General features: G+C 42.2%; 1 non-coding gene across 1 annotated transcript in view; it reads right to left on the bottom strand.

Annotated features, from left to right (window-relative positions):
* Window positions 1-558: 558 nt before the first annotated feature.
* The window catches only part of LOC107206155, a 416,470-nt gene continuing 402,701 nt past the window's right edge, over window positions 559-14,327 (bottom strand). The window contains exons 8-9 of the transcript XR_001522283.2: window positions 7,221-7,317; window positions 559-6,836 (exon numbers count right to left, since the gene is read on the bottom strand). This is a non-coding gene — a transcript (uncharacterized LOC107206155). The remainder of the gene's footprint in view (window positions 6,837-7,220; window positions 7,318-14,327) is intronic.

Below are 14,327 nucleotides of genomic sequence, written 5' to 3'. Positions count from 1 at the left end.
CAGCAAATAGGCCAAGCACGAAGCTCCTTATTCTGCCCCTACTGATGACATATAAAATGAAACTCGTCCCAGTAGTTTAGACAGTCAGAGCGCCGTTTGACAAATATTAACCAAGGCTGTAGCATTCTGAATAGACAGAGTTATACAGAAATAAAATGGAATTGTCTGAAAAGCAAACAAATATGCAAGCTTCCAGTTCAAAACCAATCAGTGCAGAGAGTTGCTTTGTAGGGAAAAGCACTGAGGCAATTTTGAGATGCAGAGATCATCTAAGTAAAGCATTAAGACTTGGAACCTGAAACAACTGTCTATGAGCACATGAGCTCTCAGCACCTCCCTCCATCCAGAACCTCTAAGGAATTAAGCCTCAGTGGTACATCAAGCAGGTAGCCAGTCACCACCTTAATTTCACGGCCGGAGAAGGTGAGGTACCAGGCAAAGCAGCAAATTTTGAATTACACAATGAGCATTCCGAACAGGGCAGCGAACACCCGTGCCACTGTCCCTCTCTTATAAATGAAAAGCTAGACTTGCCAATACAATACAGCCAATTTATTAATTTGTTCGATAAAAGGGTGAGCAATGACAGCACTGGCTGTGCAGGGGTCTCTGCCCCAAGCAACACCAATTCAGGTCTCAAACAGTAGTCTCTAATACCATTACAGGCACTTCACTTCCTCAAATTTTCAGTTATTTGCTTGCTTTTCTTCATAATCAGCAGCTGTGGTTTTTGAAGATCTGTTGGGGAGGTGGTCCAAGATGGTCTTCTGATATCTCTCCAGCCTCCTGTTCTTCTTTTAAAATATCTTTTTTTCCACTAGCATTATTTTGGTTATACAGTTTGTTTAAGCAAGCATATATATTCTGTTTGTCAGCATACATTTTACAAGCCTTCTTTCAATCATTTCACAACCTAAAGCTAGCATGTCTAAAAAATATCTTCATAGGGCCTCTTCTTCAGTTATTACAAAACTCAAAGTCAGCATGTTTCAAAATGCCTTTGTAGAGCCTCTCAGCTCATGTTAGTCCTACTTCCCCTTTTTAAATGATTACAAATTCTTCCATACTCAAAAAAACTAATTTATAGCTTGTACAAAGGATAGTTTGAAACGTATATTACAAGGTAGTTTAAAGCTTATATTAATTACTTGCAAGTAATTACAATTTTGTTGTTAAAACAAATTATTTGCCAAAAGTTTACTGTTACATAGTTGCCTTGTTAAATCCTACTTCCATGCCTTACTTTAACTGATTCTTAAAACTCTTCCTTATAATTAATCCCATGGTCTCTGTCCACATTGCCCGCAGACACACATAGATAGGTGGGCGCTATTCGATTGACATGAATCACAACCTGATTTCTCACAGGATGCAGCCTCCGGAGGGGACAGTGCTGCCCCGGCCCAGGATGCGGCTGGGGCCCCGGCCAACATCGGCTGCTGCCGCCGCATGCCGGGGGGAGAACCGCGGTCACTCTCGCAGGAGAGCAGCAAGAACCGAGCAGGCTGAAGCCATCTCGGTTATCCCCCGCCAACATCCGAACAGCGCCGGGGCACCCCGGGAGCACGTCCTGCCTCCCGAGCCCTTCCGACAGGCCGGGACTCTCCTCACGGAGGGCCAGGGCAGGAGCCCCTTCTCCCCGCGCGCCTCTGCCCTCCTGCGTCCCAGCCGCGCCGGGGCCTGAGGGCCGCGCCGGCCTCGCCATTCTATCGGCCACGGCACAGCGCGGAGAGCGCCGTTCCCGCGGGGGGCGAGCAGGGGCAGAGCGGGCCGGCCGCTTACATAAAGGCCTTACATAAGGGCGGCACGCCCGGCCGGGGGCAGGGCCCGACCCGCTGCCATTGCCTGCGGCCGCCGCCGGGAGACAGCACCGCACGGCCCGGCCCGGCCCCAGGAGCAGCGCGGGGAAGAACAACTGCAGTTAGAATGAAAATATAGCTTAAACGGGCCAGAAAGAAAGAAAACAAATCATCTCCCTAGCCTTCCTCCCGTAAAGCCCCCTCCAGGAGGTGGTGGGCATGGAAGGGATGCCCTGGGCCGGCCGAGGGGCACAAGAGGCGCCCGCTGGCAGCTGGCGGGGAGCTGAGCTCTGCGGGTGAACCTCGGCCAGCGAGGGGCACACTGATAACCCCGCTGCTTCTGGCAGCCCTGGTGCGTTTCGGATTACCGCGACTACAAATCTCCACGCCACGGGATGGGCAGATGGTATGGCTGCCGTAAACGATAGCTTTTATGTGGGCACTTGTATTTTAAAGTACACGGACTGCATATGTTTTGTTTGTAACAGTCCGCACGGATCTTCGGCATGATCCAAACAAACTCTGGCACACCTTCACACACCTCATTTCCAGATCAGCGGACATTCCCACGTGCAACCAGCATGCACTGGGGACTGCAGGGAATCTGTTCGTAAACCAGTGGGTTTTTACAAGCATTGTTACCCAAGCAGCTTTCTGACAGAAAGACCGTTTTGGCCAGGGAGCAAAGGCTGGATGTAGGCTTGGACTCTGGATGCACAGGGCAATGAAATTCCTTGTACTTGGGAGCTGAACTGCTGTATTTAAGGTCTGTTTTCAGCTCAGAGTCAGCCCAAGTTACATGCTTGGAATACAGCCTCTGACTCTAGGTCTATCCACACACAAAGCCGCCTACCCTGCTCAGAAGACTGCTGTTATTTGCAGAGTGGGGGCTTAGTCTGAGTAAACAAGACTTGTCAGTCAACTAGCACAGCCATAGTTCTGTTGTTAAACCAAGCACTGACTCATGTTTAATCCTGTGGCTGATCCTGCCTGTGCCTCCCAGGCCTTCAAAACTCATTAGAGGGACAGGTTAAAAAATACTATAGCAACAGGTAGTGACACCAAGGAGGCTGTGCAAAGCATCCCCTGCTTCTTCCTATCCAAACCCATATATTTTCTACTTCGCTCCTAAGGCTGACACTGTTATCAAGATGCTGTTGTGTCATCACTTTTCCACACTGTAGTCCTGCAGCTCGGTGGCTTTTGCTCACTAGGATGGTAAGAATATAGCAGTGGTGCTGACTGGCACTTGAGACGATACCTCTCCACAGCAGTCCATTTCAGCTCTGTTCACACATGGGCTGCATGTCTCTACCACCTGAAAGGAATGCAGGCTTCCACAGGAGGGAAGCTAAGTAGTCAGCAAAGTCAGCCAAGGATCTAAAGAAAGCTTTTCAGAAAAAAAAAATCCTGGGGACACTGTGATCAAAACTACCTATGAAGAAACCCAAACAAAGTTCTCCAGTCTGCAGTGTCCAACTACAGTTGCCAGCAAAGGCAAAGCCACAGCATTCCTGCTGTTACTCTAAGTATATTGCTATTTTTTTGTTCTACCTTATCACCCATACAGAAAGCTCTTACTGCCATGATCTTCACCTATATATTCTAATTAAATATTCTTACATTCTCTTACATAGTCCACTTGTATTGCTATCTTATTGCTGTAAGCCTTTACAGGGAGAGTTGTTAAGTACTCAATCAGGTTGTGGCATCTCCATCCTTGGAGATTTTCCAAACTTAATTGAACAAGGCCCTGAATAACCTAATCCAGCTTGGAAGTCAGCTCCACTCTGAGCAGGGAATTGGACTAGAGACCTCCAGAGGACCCTTCCAACCTAATTTTTTTTTCTGATTGCACACTACTTCTACGAACACTTCCATCAGCAAGCTCTCTAATAGATCTCCATGTTCCAGAAGGTAAAAATGGCACACTAACTTTGGAAAACTGTGAATTGTTATAGCTGTGTCAAAAACCCTGAAAGAACAAGGGTAGGAGCAAGAATGAAACAAGTAATAAATATTGTTTGTAGAACCTTCCCAGCTTACAACTGTTTATGTTCCATCTCTGGACTTCATTGATTGGCAATCCTATGTGATTATTTCAGCAGTAAGGGTCAGACTACCTTGCTGCTTTAGTTCTTTTGACTATGTTCTTCCCTACATATTGATATTGGAAAAGAGCTGTTTTCTATTTACTTGTTAGTAAGGACAATAATTGCCATGTTTGGAATGCAAAAAACTTGGGAATGTGCTCTTGGAGCAAGAGACTCCATTCTGATCTCGGGTTATCTCCTTCTCCACACATACCTGTGGTGCATTACAAGTCCTTTCCAATACTGAACTCATTCTTAACGTTATCAGGGGACCATCATCATCCTTGCCCCTTGTGAAGAATGGCAGAAGGGCAATACAGCAAGGAGATGGCCCTTCTGTACATGGACTTGATGCATAGAATCCCAGAATCAGGGAACAGAAAAGACACTGACTTTCAAAGTCGAGAGGGTCCTTGCAGAATTTATATTTGCTACTGATTTACAAGATATTTATCCAGTTTATTTCTAAACATCCTACCTACTCTGTCACTTAAAATTTTCTATCCTATGTCTACATACTTTCCTTTTGTTGAAACTCAGTTTCATCATTCCCTTATATTTACTGTGTTATTTTTCATTATGTTAAGTTACACTGCTTATCTTCTTTCTTCATTGTATGCTCTCCAGTACCTAACAGTAGGCAAATTGCCTCCACTGTCATCCCTGAACCGAACTGTATCAGTACTTGCCAGTACTTCATGTGTAAAGCAAAATGTACAATCACTGCCATCGTTTTATTTCTGTTTTCTCTCGCATCCTCTTTGCACTGAGGCGTTTGCTCCTTCCCATGTACCTTAACACCACACTATCACACAACAAGATCACAAATGGTGGGCAACTCAAAATGATGCAGCAGCTGCAAAGATCTGGGCACTAGCTTTAAACTAGAATTGGCTCATTTCTGTTTCATTTGAAGGCAGAATGGGTAGTATTTTGGATGTCCTAACCTCACAGCTATCTAGAAACTAATTACTACTTCTGAGCTTTGGAATGCCTTTAAAACCCCTGCCACACTTCCCCTTTCTTGCTGCCAGTCTTGCATACAACTTTCTCTCCCTCAACCCTCCACTTGCTCTCTACAGTTGATTTCTTTGCGTGTACCTCCCTTCCAACCATTACTTGAATTTGGAATGAATTTACCCTGGATGAGTTAACACGTTCTCACAGCGGGGCCAGCAAACCAGGTCCCTGTCAAAAATAGGCAGTGTATGTTGTACTTCTCACACAGCAGCTATAACTAATGCTTGAACCTTCCCTTGCAAGGGGAATAGCTCTCTGTCCTGCAGAGACATCAGGTTAGCACTGAACAAATTAGCTCAGGTATAGGAACCGGTGTAGCTGTGCAGAGCCCACAGTAGCATCCTGGCTCTCAGGGGAAGCCATGATAATGTGACTGCATGAGAATAATACTACATAATGAACAATAATGAGGCAGTTTTCAGCCTCTGAATACAGGGAGGGCTGGGTCACCAACCAGACCTTTGTTTGTCGCATATTAAACAGCACAGAGGGAACATGCCACAGGGTTGCTGATGTTGTTGTAAGTGCTGCTGCTGGCTGAGTCTGCCCACCCATGTTCTAGGCATTATTTTGCCTCTTCACAGCTATGGCATCACCTTATAGTAAGTGCCCTCAGGTCAGAGATGCCTGCAGTGTCAAAGCACTGCACTTAACTCACTGGTGCACAGTGTGTTTGTAACCTTAGTAATTCAGAGGCTGTATATAATTGGAAAAAAACCCCAAAACTCCAGCTTTTCAGATCCTAAAAATAAGAGTGTGAAAATAGTTCACGTCTGATTTTAAGCAATATTTTTCCTGAGTGTTCTGCTGCACATTCTTCCCCTGCCTGTGTGCGACTAACACAGCTCCTGATATCAGTGCTTATCACTGCCAGTGTTGTGTCTCTTCCAGACATGACATTGACAATACATATTTAGAAACTGACAAAGTAAAGAGAGAGAGATGAGTACAATCACTGAATATAAAAAAATAGGCCTGAAAGAACAACAAAAACCCACTGAAATCTGCCCAGAGACCTGACCTCAAAATTCAGGGCACACTGAAAGCCAGAGCTGAGGGTGAAGCTTCCCAAGACAAGCTCACTTTAAACCACCTGAGCCATCACAGTTTTCCTGCCAGAAGTGTTGCTTCAGTAGTTAAAAGTCCTGCACAGGCTGACTGCCTGAATATTCACACAGCTTCTCTGATGATTTTGCAGCCACATTGATCTTCACGCTGTTGCAGCTACATGACTGGCAGTTTGTTTAAAATCTCTGATTGCAAGTTTGTGTCATACAATGGAAAACACAAACTCCTGAAAACATCGCCATAAAATGTAATATGAAAGAGAAATCCCAGTGGAACACTGCAAAGCAAGAATGGGAGGCACGGAGAATTGACAAGAGAGACCCGATGTTCTAGTGAAATAAAAGCCTGGAAAATTTAATCAACACAGAAAAGTAAAATAAACTCCAAAATCCCTTACAGGAGACTGATTAACATAATTAAATTAAACTCAGAGATTAAGTTAAAGTAAGATTGAAATTTGCTGGGTCCTTTTCAGGCCTGAAGTAGGGTTCATATGGCCCAAAATTTGTCCCTTTATTCTGTCTAAACCACAAGTCTCGTGAGAGTTGGGTCCTGACTACAGAGCTTGCCTGACTTGTAACATCAGAGCATCTCAGCTATGCTAACACTGTGACAATACTGACAATTCCTGAGAACTGATCAAAAGAATCAAAAGGAAAAGTACAAATATTAGACAAATGGTCATTTCAGAGCATAATAAAACTACAATGCAAAGTCAGAATTCTCTCAGGCAACTTTACCTATGTCATCCAGCCAAATCTACCAAATCATAATGGCCTTAAGTCATAAATGTCTCAAGGCCCAGAAAGAGCAGTGTAAACCTTTAAGAAGTTGCAGTGGATTCCATCTGTATTGCCTGAAACACCAACGAGAGGAAAGGTGTCTCATTAAAAAGTAATAAGAATAAAAAAGAAGATAAACACTGCAAAGACAAATATGGATGAACCAACTAGAACAGCACAAACTAGAGCAATAAGTAGGGAGAACCTGCCAAACTAAAAGATACAAGCAGATCAAACCAGCCATTGCTGAACTATGCTGTGAGGCTATGACTTAAATATTTAACAGTTTTTTACTGACATACTTTTTTGCCCACATATTTCCTTGCAAATTTCAAAAGCAAAACTTAGTTTTCCCTCATCAGTAAGGCTCACAGGTGCTGCAGTTTGTTTGTGTTTTTGTAAGATGTCTTTTTTTTTGCTGAACAAGAAGTCTTTTATAAGAGATAAAATATACTTACAGTGGTTTCCAAATGGTATCACTCTTCAGGTAAATTACTCCAAGCCTTGGACCTAGTGCAGACGTTCATTGGGGCAGGGAACAGAGAGAGGCTGTGTCTGTACCAGGAAGAATCAAAAGGAAAGGTCAGGGGGAAATAATAATTATTTACTGAGAGCAAGAAAACTTGCTACAACTCTAGCTGGCATTCTGTGCTGTGAGTACAGCTGGCTGCAGCTTGGTATTGCTGAATTCCCCCTTCAGCCCTGGCTGCAAATGACCACAGTCAGTCCCCAGTTACCCCAGTCTGCCCCTTTAACCTCATCTGGTGAAGCAAGGAGGAGAGGGAGGATTACTACCAAAGTGCTATCAGCAGGATTCCTTCTGAGAAGTCACTCACTCCAATCACTCCCATGGCATAAGCACGGAGCACTGACAGAGAGCTAGCACAAACTTGGCACTCAAGTGCATCTCATCAGAACAACAAGGCCAGTCCTGTTCTGAGCAGCAAAAAACACGTCCTCAGGACAGAAAGGCAGGAAAAGGAAGGAAAAGATTCTCCTTTATGTCTTTTGCTGTCTTCACATCACAGAAAGCATGGGTCATATTAAAGCAGAAACCCCACTTTTCTCTCAGCCACCTGGTCTACTTCAGGGACACCAGGGAAGTAACTTATTGCCAGCCTTGCATGAAAGATTCAGCTCAGCAGCAGTTTTATCTCTGAATCTTCTGAGCTAGAGATAGTTGGAACCAATAGACTGTGATGGAAAGGGATTCACAGAAAAACCTCAGCTCCAATATTTATTAGATGGTGATTTCACCATCCAGATCTAAGTTTTTGGGAGTATTTACATTTTGGGGGGACTTGAATATCTTTCTAGACTAAGAGAACTCCTCCTTTGTTAACTACTTATTATCCTTTGGTGGCTCCCTGTGGGTATGTTGGGAGCATGTCTGAAGCTGACATCCAGGGGCAGAATTAAATCCTGCTCACTTATGCAAAGAACTCTTGAGACGTCAGCATATTCAGTCCTGTCCAGAGTAATGCCACTGGTACCACTTCCATGAAAAAAATGATCTTGCCTACTCTGAGCAGACCAGAAAAGCAAATATTTGTTTTATCAAAGAAATCAAGAAGGTGAATGAAAAATGGTAAGAGATGTAATTGTTATTTCACAGGTAGCTAATGTTGCTGTGCAAGTTGGAATTTATGTCTGAAAATGCAGCATAAAAAACCCCCACTGTTTGTGCAGCAGGAACACTCCAGTGAGCACCAACAGACACAATGAAGGATTTTAGATGGCACTGTAATAATGTACTTCACAAAATATACATTCTGTTTTATGTTCAATTCACACATTTTGCAATGATGGTGTTTCTTAGTGACTAGGATATACACTAAATTCTGATTTCAACAGGCTAAATGAAACCTGGCAGCTACATTTTATACGGGCTCAAGCAAACATTTTCTTTGATTCCAGTTTTTTTAGGATCTCCCCTCTTGGAGTCTGCTTCGAATTGCAAATTAAGTAAATTCAAACACACACACACACACACACACAAAGTCTACAACTTAGCCTGAACCTCTGAGTTTCACAAGGGCTTGGGAAGAACCACACAAATCAAGTTTGTTTGAAAGAATTACATTTAATAGTAACACTTTTGACCAGAACCAAGGATTAAATTTCAAAGGTGCAGTAACACCCAAGGATTCTGTAGATTTAAGTCCTTGCTAACACTCGGCATGGCTTACTTTCAAGCTCTCCTTCCCACCTCCATATATGCCCCACCTGTTCTGTTAACACTGACCTTGCTTCTTATATCCACTTTGCACACATCAGTCTGTCTTTCATCTGGCTATTGCTCACCTTTTTAAGGCATAAATCCCAGGTGCCTTAAAGACTACCTACTTCAGATAATGTGCATTTTCAACTTGTACTAGAAGCAGAAAAATCACAGGATTGGGTCTTTAGTCTTTACTTCAGCAGAACTCCTGCTCAGTTCACTCCTAATTTCACACAAGAGAAGGCTAAGAACTGCATGTACTAATCCTGCATATTTTGTCACCTCTCTTTTTGTGTCATTATTGCTCTTCCAATCTCTGGGATCCCAATCCAAGTGGCTCTCTCTTGTAGCACTGCCTAGCACTCAATCTGGCTTCACATCAAGGGTCAGGCAGACAAGTTGTTAGAGATGGGCTGTTGGAAGTCTTCTACAAAATCTGGGCTCAAAAATCTCTGTGAAAGGCAATACTTAAAATATCTTCATTTTTCTCCACGTTTTTTGCTATTGCCTGGGAAGGTATTGCTTTTTCCTCCAGAGTGATGAGCATAAAGCACTGAGATCCTCAGCAGTTGTTAGGCACTTTTTAAATACATAAACTCAACAAAGCTGATGGTACTTCTTAAGACATTGGGATCGCAACAGAGAATGAAATACTCCCAAGTTTCTGTAAAAGACTTAATTTAGCTTTGGAAAAATTAGAGGAAAAGGATCTACAATCATAAGAAGATTGGGCAGAAGGACAGACAAGCAGGACAACAGAGGAATGGAATGTGTGACACTGGGTTAAGTAACTTCTCCCCTGGTCTACCTGGGCTCTTCTACCCAGAAAAGGAAAGCATTGTATTTCTGTTCCATGGGGTATTGTGTGCTTAATTAAGATTTTGGAGGATAAATTTTCTGCATGAATGCATTCCAGAAATGCAGACTTTATTACTTAAATATTCCCACTAATGATAGTAACTTGGGCATTTTATATATGCTCACTTTTATTCCACCTTGCTCTTTCCAAGTTTTATCTGGTAATTTAGAGGGTGTGAGGAACATTAATTGTATCAGTGTTTTTATTAAGGAAGGTCCCTTTTATGAGAGTAGTGATGTACTGCAGATTGTGATTTAAGATGTACACTTTAGGTTAGTTTTGTACTGACTTCAGTGCAATTGCAGTGGGCATAAAGTTGGGAGAAGATGTGGTGCTTTACATAATAATGCTGATGATTAATGGGCTCCTGGACCATAACTCTGTATTCTGAGGCACTGATCCTCCTTCTCCCTCCTGAAATTTGTGTCTTGACCCTTTCATCTCTTGTTAGCTACCTTTCCAGGGCTGTTCATTAATCAGCACCATTGATCTGATGTGGTCTGTCATATTATATTACCTAAAACACACAGAAGCAAGCATTGGTCTAACTCTGCTCTTTACACAACACACCATCATATTTCCTGTACAGATGACTTAAATATTATAAACATCAGCTTACTTTGGTCCTGAAACTGGACTTTTCTAGATTAGTTCCCTGCAGGATATTTCTGTCTCTCCTCCTGGATGTACTTCTGTCAGCTCAGAGACACCATCAATTACATTCAGTATTCCCTGTTTGTTAGGGGCACTCCTATGTCTGATCAGCAAGGGAATATCAGCAAAATAGCTCTTTCTCTTTGCTTGAGACCTGGTACCACAATGTTCTGTTACTTTTTTTTAGTGATTCCTGGTCAAGCAGACTCAAGTTTTTAGTTAATTGCTATTAATTTTATTGCTGTAATAATATTTTCCCTGATATCGTCAGAACGCTTCCCTTCTGATGCCTAGTAACAAAAAAAATAAAAGATGAGCTTCTTGTGCACTCACTTCTGATTACTCGTATTTGCTGTCCTGGAACAGTGCTGAGGCAATGGGAAGTAACTCACTAGTGCCTTGGAAGTTAGCATGTTTCATCTTAATCCACATATTTTACAGCTCTCTTGAGTCAGGTGGGTTGGGCTTTAATTGGTGCTTTCATCAAGTTATATTTTCAGACTGGACTGTCTAGACTAAATTAAATTCTTTTTGGTCACTTTTTCTCTCTGGGAGTAGCATTTTGGATTAAATTCTTAAAGCCACAATAAGGAGGAGATGAAAAAAGTAGTGTTAGCCATCAACAAACAGGATTCAAGGATTGACTTTCTGCAAGGAATGGGTTATTCCAGATCTATTTTACTGTTTCTTGGTAAGGAGAAAGTACATTGTCTGACTAGGACTGACTATGGCATTTACATTATATGAACAAGGTTAGGCCATTGGCTACCTATAGGTAGATATTGAACCCCAATGTCTTAGAGATGAAGATAGACTGAAGATATAAAGGCCACCGTTACAGCAGAGGCCAGAACTTGTGCCAAAAAACTGACAAAAATTTAGCAACACAGGACATGTTATGAGAAAGCCGTAAGCATGGATTTTTCTCAGTAGTCAAGGCTTCATTTCCAAGTGGAAATGGCTCATTTCTGTATTCTACTGGAAATACTGTATGTCCACTATCAGTATGGCCTAAAAATCAGAAATTAATTTGTTAATGGATTAGGCATTCACAGAAAGAATGTTTAAAGAGGCTGGACTGCTCTAGCCTGGTAAAGGCCGATTTCCCACAGGGCCGTGTTTGCAATAGCACTTGAGAAAAAAAAAAATCTCTCCCTCAAGTCCCAGAGGTACTTACTGAAATCCAGAATAGCAGTGCAGTTTGTAGGAAAGTCTACATTATGTTGCCACTTTTTGTTCCACAGGCCCTCTATTACTTATCTGCATCTGTTTCTTTTTCCCTTCTTAATTGCCTTTTATCTGATACTATAGAATTTCACTGCTCTTAAGCTGCAATTCTTAAGTTTGATTTTGGCACTTGGAATAGGCATTTTTGAGGTCTCCTTTTTGGCTGTTGATTCTTCTGATATTTCTTTCTGTTTGCAATCAGTACTCTCAGTGTAACAGCTAGCCATGCCTAAGAGTTTCAAGAGATCAAAAAGATAACTCTTCTTCTGACTTTCCACTTCCAAAGCTGAATCCCCTCCTACCTGGGGCAGTGGTAAAAGGCCTCAGCCCAGAACATTCCCTCTCATTTAAGATCTAACTCTGAGTGCTGCCTATTTTCCACTAATGAAGATCTCATCATGCTTAGTGTGTTGGGTGTGTAAATTCCACCCCTGCAGGTATGGCAGGTGCCCAAGCAGAACGTGCGCTGCTCTCTTGGCTGCTCCTCACAGGGGGCGGAGCAGGATAAAACCATGCTTGGCAATGAAGCAACTGTTTGGACTTTGCACACCTGATTTGAAATGAAGATAACTGCTACCTGGAAGAGGAAACCAAATGGCAGTAGTTGGTAGGCCTAATCAGAGCAGGAGCAAGTCACCAAAAGCCCTAATGTAACATTCATCTAATGGTTTAAATGAATACAAAAATCTGATGCCAGACTGAACCATGGCAGTGTGTCAGACCACTTTTCACATGTGGTAACAAGAAGAAACAGCATTGTATGAATACATAGACATATACATATAAGTAACCAGATATTTATGCATGTATGTAGAGTTATATACATGACCATTATTTTAAAATTATCTTATTCTGGAAAAACATTTCTGGGTATAAACCATGGAATTTTGTGTATTCCTACTATGGAGCCTTCATACTTGTACTGAATGCTGAGTGAAACCACATAATTTTCAAAGCAGTTTGTTAAAGTGGGGTGAGACTGAGGCAAACAGATAAACTCCTAATTTTATTGATGTTGGTGTGGAATATGGAGTAAATCATCTGTGCTCAGTGGAACTGCACCTACATAACCTTTCCTGGGAACAGACTGATTTGTGGGTAGTGCTTGTATACTGCAAGCCTTGTTGAATCTTGAGTGCTACTTTTCTACAGATACTTAGTATTAATAGAAGCAGTTTGAGGGCATAAACAGCCTCAGGCATTTATGTGCTGATGCTGTAGTTACAAGGCATCAGCGCTATGGCATGAAACTCAAAAGGTTCGTGGGAGGGGAGCAAGTGAGAGGTTCAGGTTTTGAAGCCATGGACACTCAAGATGGCCAGTGCAATCAGAATACTGTCTTGTTAACAAGAAGGCAGCACTCAGACAACATGACACCGCCTTGCTACCTTCAACAGGATTCTCACAAAACTAAAGGTACAGTTGTGCTGCAATTAGTACCAATGTTTCTGAAACTGAAATGTGAATTGCCATCACTGCAATCACCAGAGATGAAGAAAATGTGTAGAAATTAAATTGTTACAGTAATATATCCGCCTAAGCTACTGCTTTGGCTAGATGAGCCAGATTAGCTCATGACAGATGAGCTTCATGAACATTTCATTGCCAAGGAACCCTGTCAAAATATTGGTGATTTCTCCGAATCTGTTCAACATCATGGAGATGTCAAATGAAATCTGAAAGGACATTATTTTTCAGGAAGAATAAAAACAATGAAAGCATACGAAGAAAACGAGCTGAGTTTCTTCCTCCTCCCCTACACGTTGCTTTAATTTCATTAAATACTGTCCTTGCAAATACTTTGGCATAAACCCCGAAACCCTTTCGTCCCATAGATGCTGATGAATTGCAGAAAGTACTGAGTGTTCTCAAAGAACAGATCTCCCTGTTTCAGTAACCAGGTTTTCAAACAGCCAGTGTATTTTCACCCAGGTGCAGGGACTGTGTAATCTCAGCTCATGACAATTTAATCAAGATTTACACCATTGACACTGGTTTTGCCATACCCCAGTCCTTCCTGGTCACAATGGCACAGCACCTGATGCATCAAGCTTGGCCACCAAGCTTGTGGTTCTTATGCTGAAAGATGATCTCCATCACAAGTCAGAAGTACCCTTACATGAATATGGAACATGATACAAAATGGCAAATGATAAAAGTAATTAAATACTGGGTTTTTTTATGGTTTGATGCTTGTGGAAGTGATGAGATACTGTTTACATTAATTAAATGTATTTAATTCCATGTAGGACAGTGGAATAAATTTCAGCTATAAGTTTCAATAGATTTGATCCATTTGTCACAGGACTACCCCCTTCAAGGCAAACTAAGAAATAAAAGTTTCACTGATACATCTGGTTTTCTGAAGCACCAAAAGCCAGGTTTTCAAACATAAACAGAAAAACTGAACACCCTCCTTGCTGCCAAAAAAACCTTAGCATCTTCTTGATAGAATTCCTTCCTCTCCCTGAGCTTTCATTATGTGACTTGTTTTATAAGGAGATGAAAATGCTTGCACAATTTTTATCTGCCTTTAGTAGAGGAAGATTTATATTAAAAATCACATTTGCATGGATTCTGAGGGGCAAAGACTCAGACAAGTAA

Source organism: Parus major, chromosome 1 (assembly GCF_001522545.3).
Source record: "Parus major isolate Abel chromosome 1, Parus_major1.1, whole genome shotgun sequence".
Taxonomy (NCBI): Eukaryota; Metazoa; Chordata; class Aves; order Passeriformes; family Paridae; genus Parus; species Parus major.
Note: the sequence above shows the minus strand (reverse complement) of the source record. Positions and strands in the feature narration are given on the sequence as shown.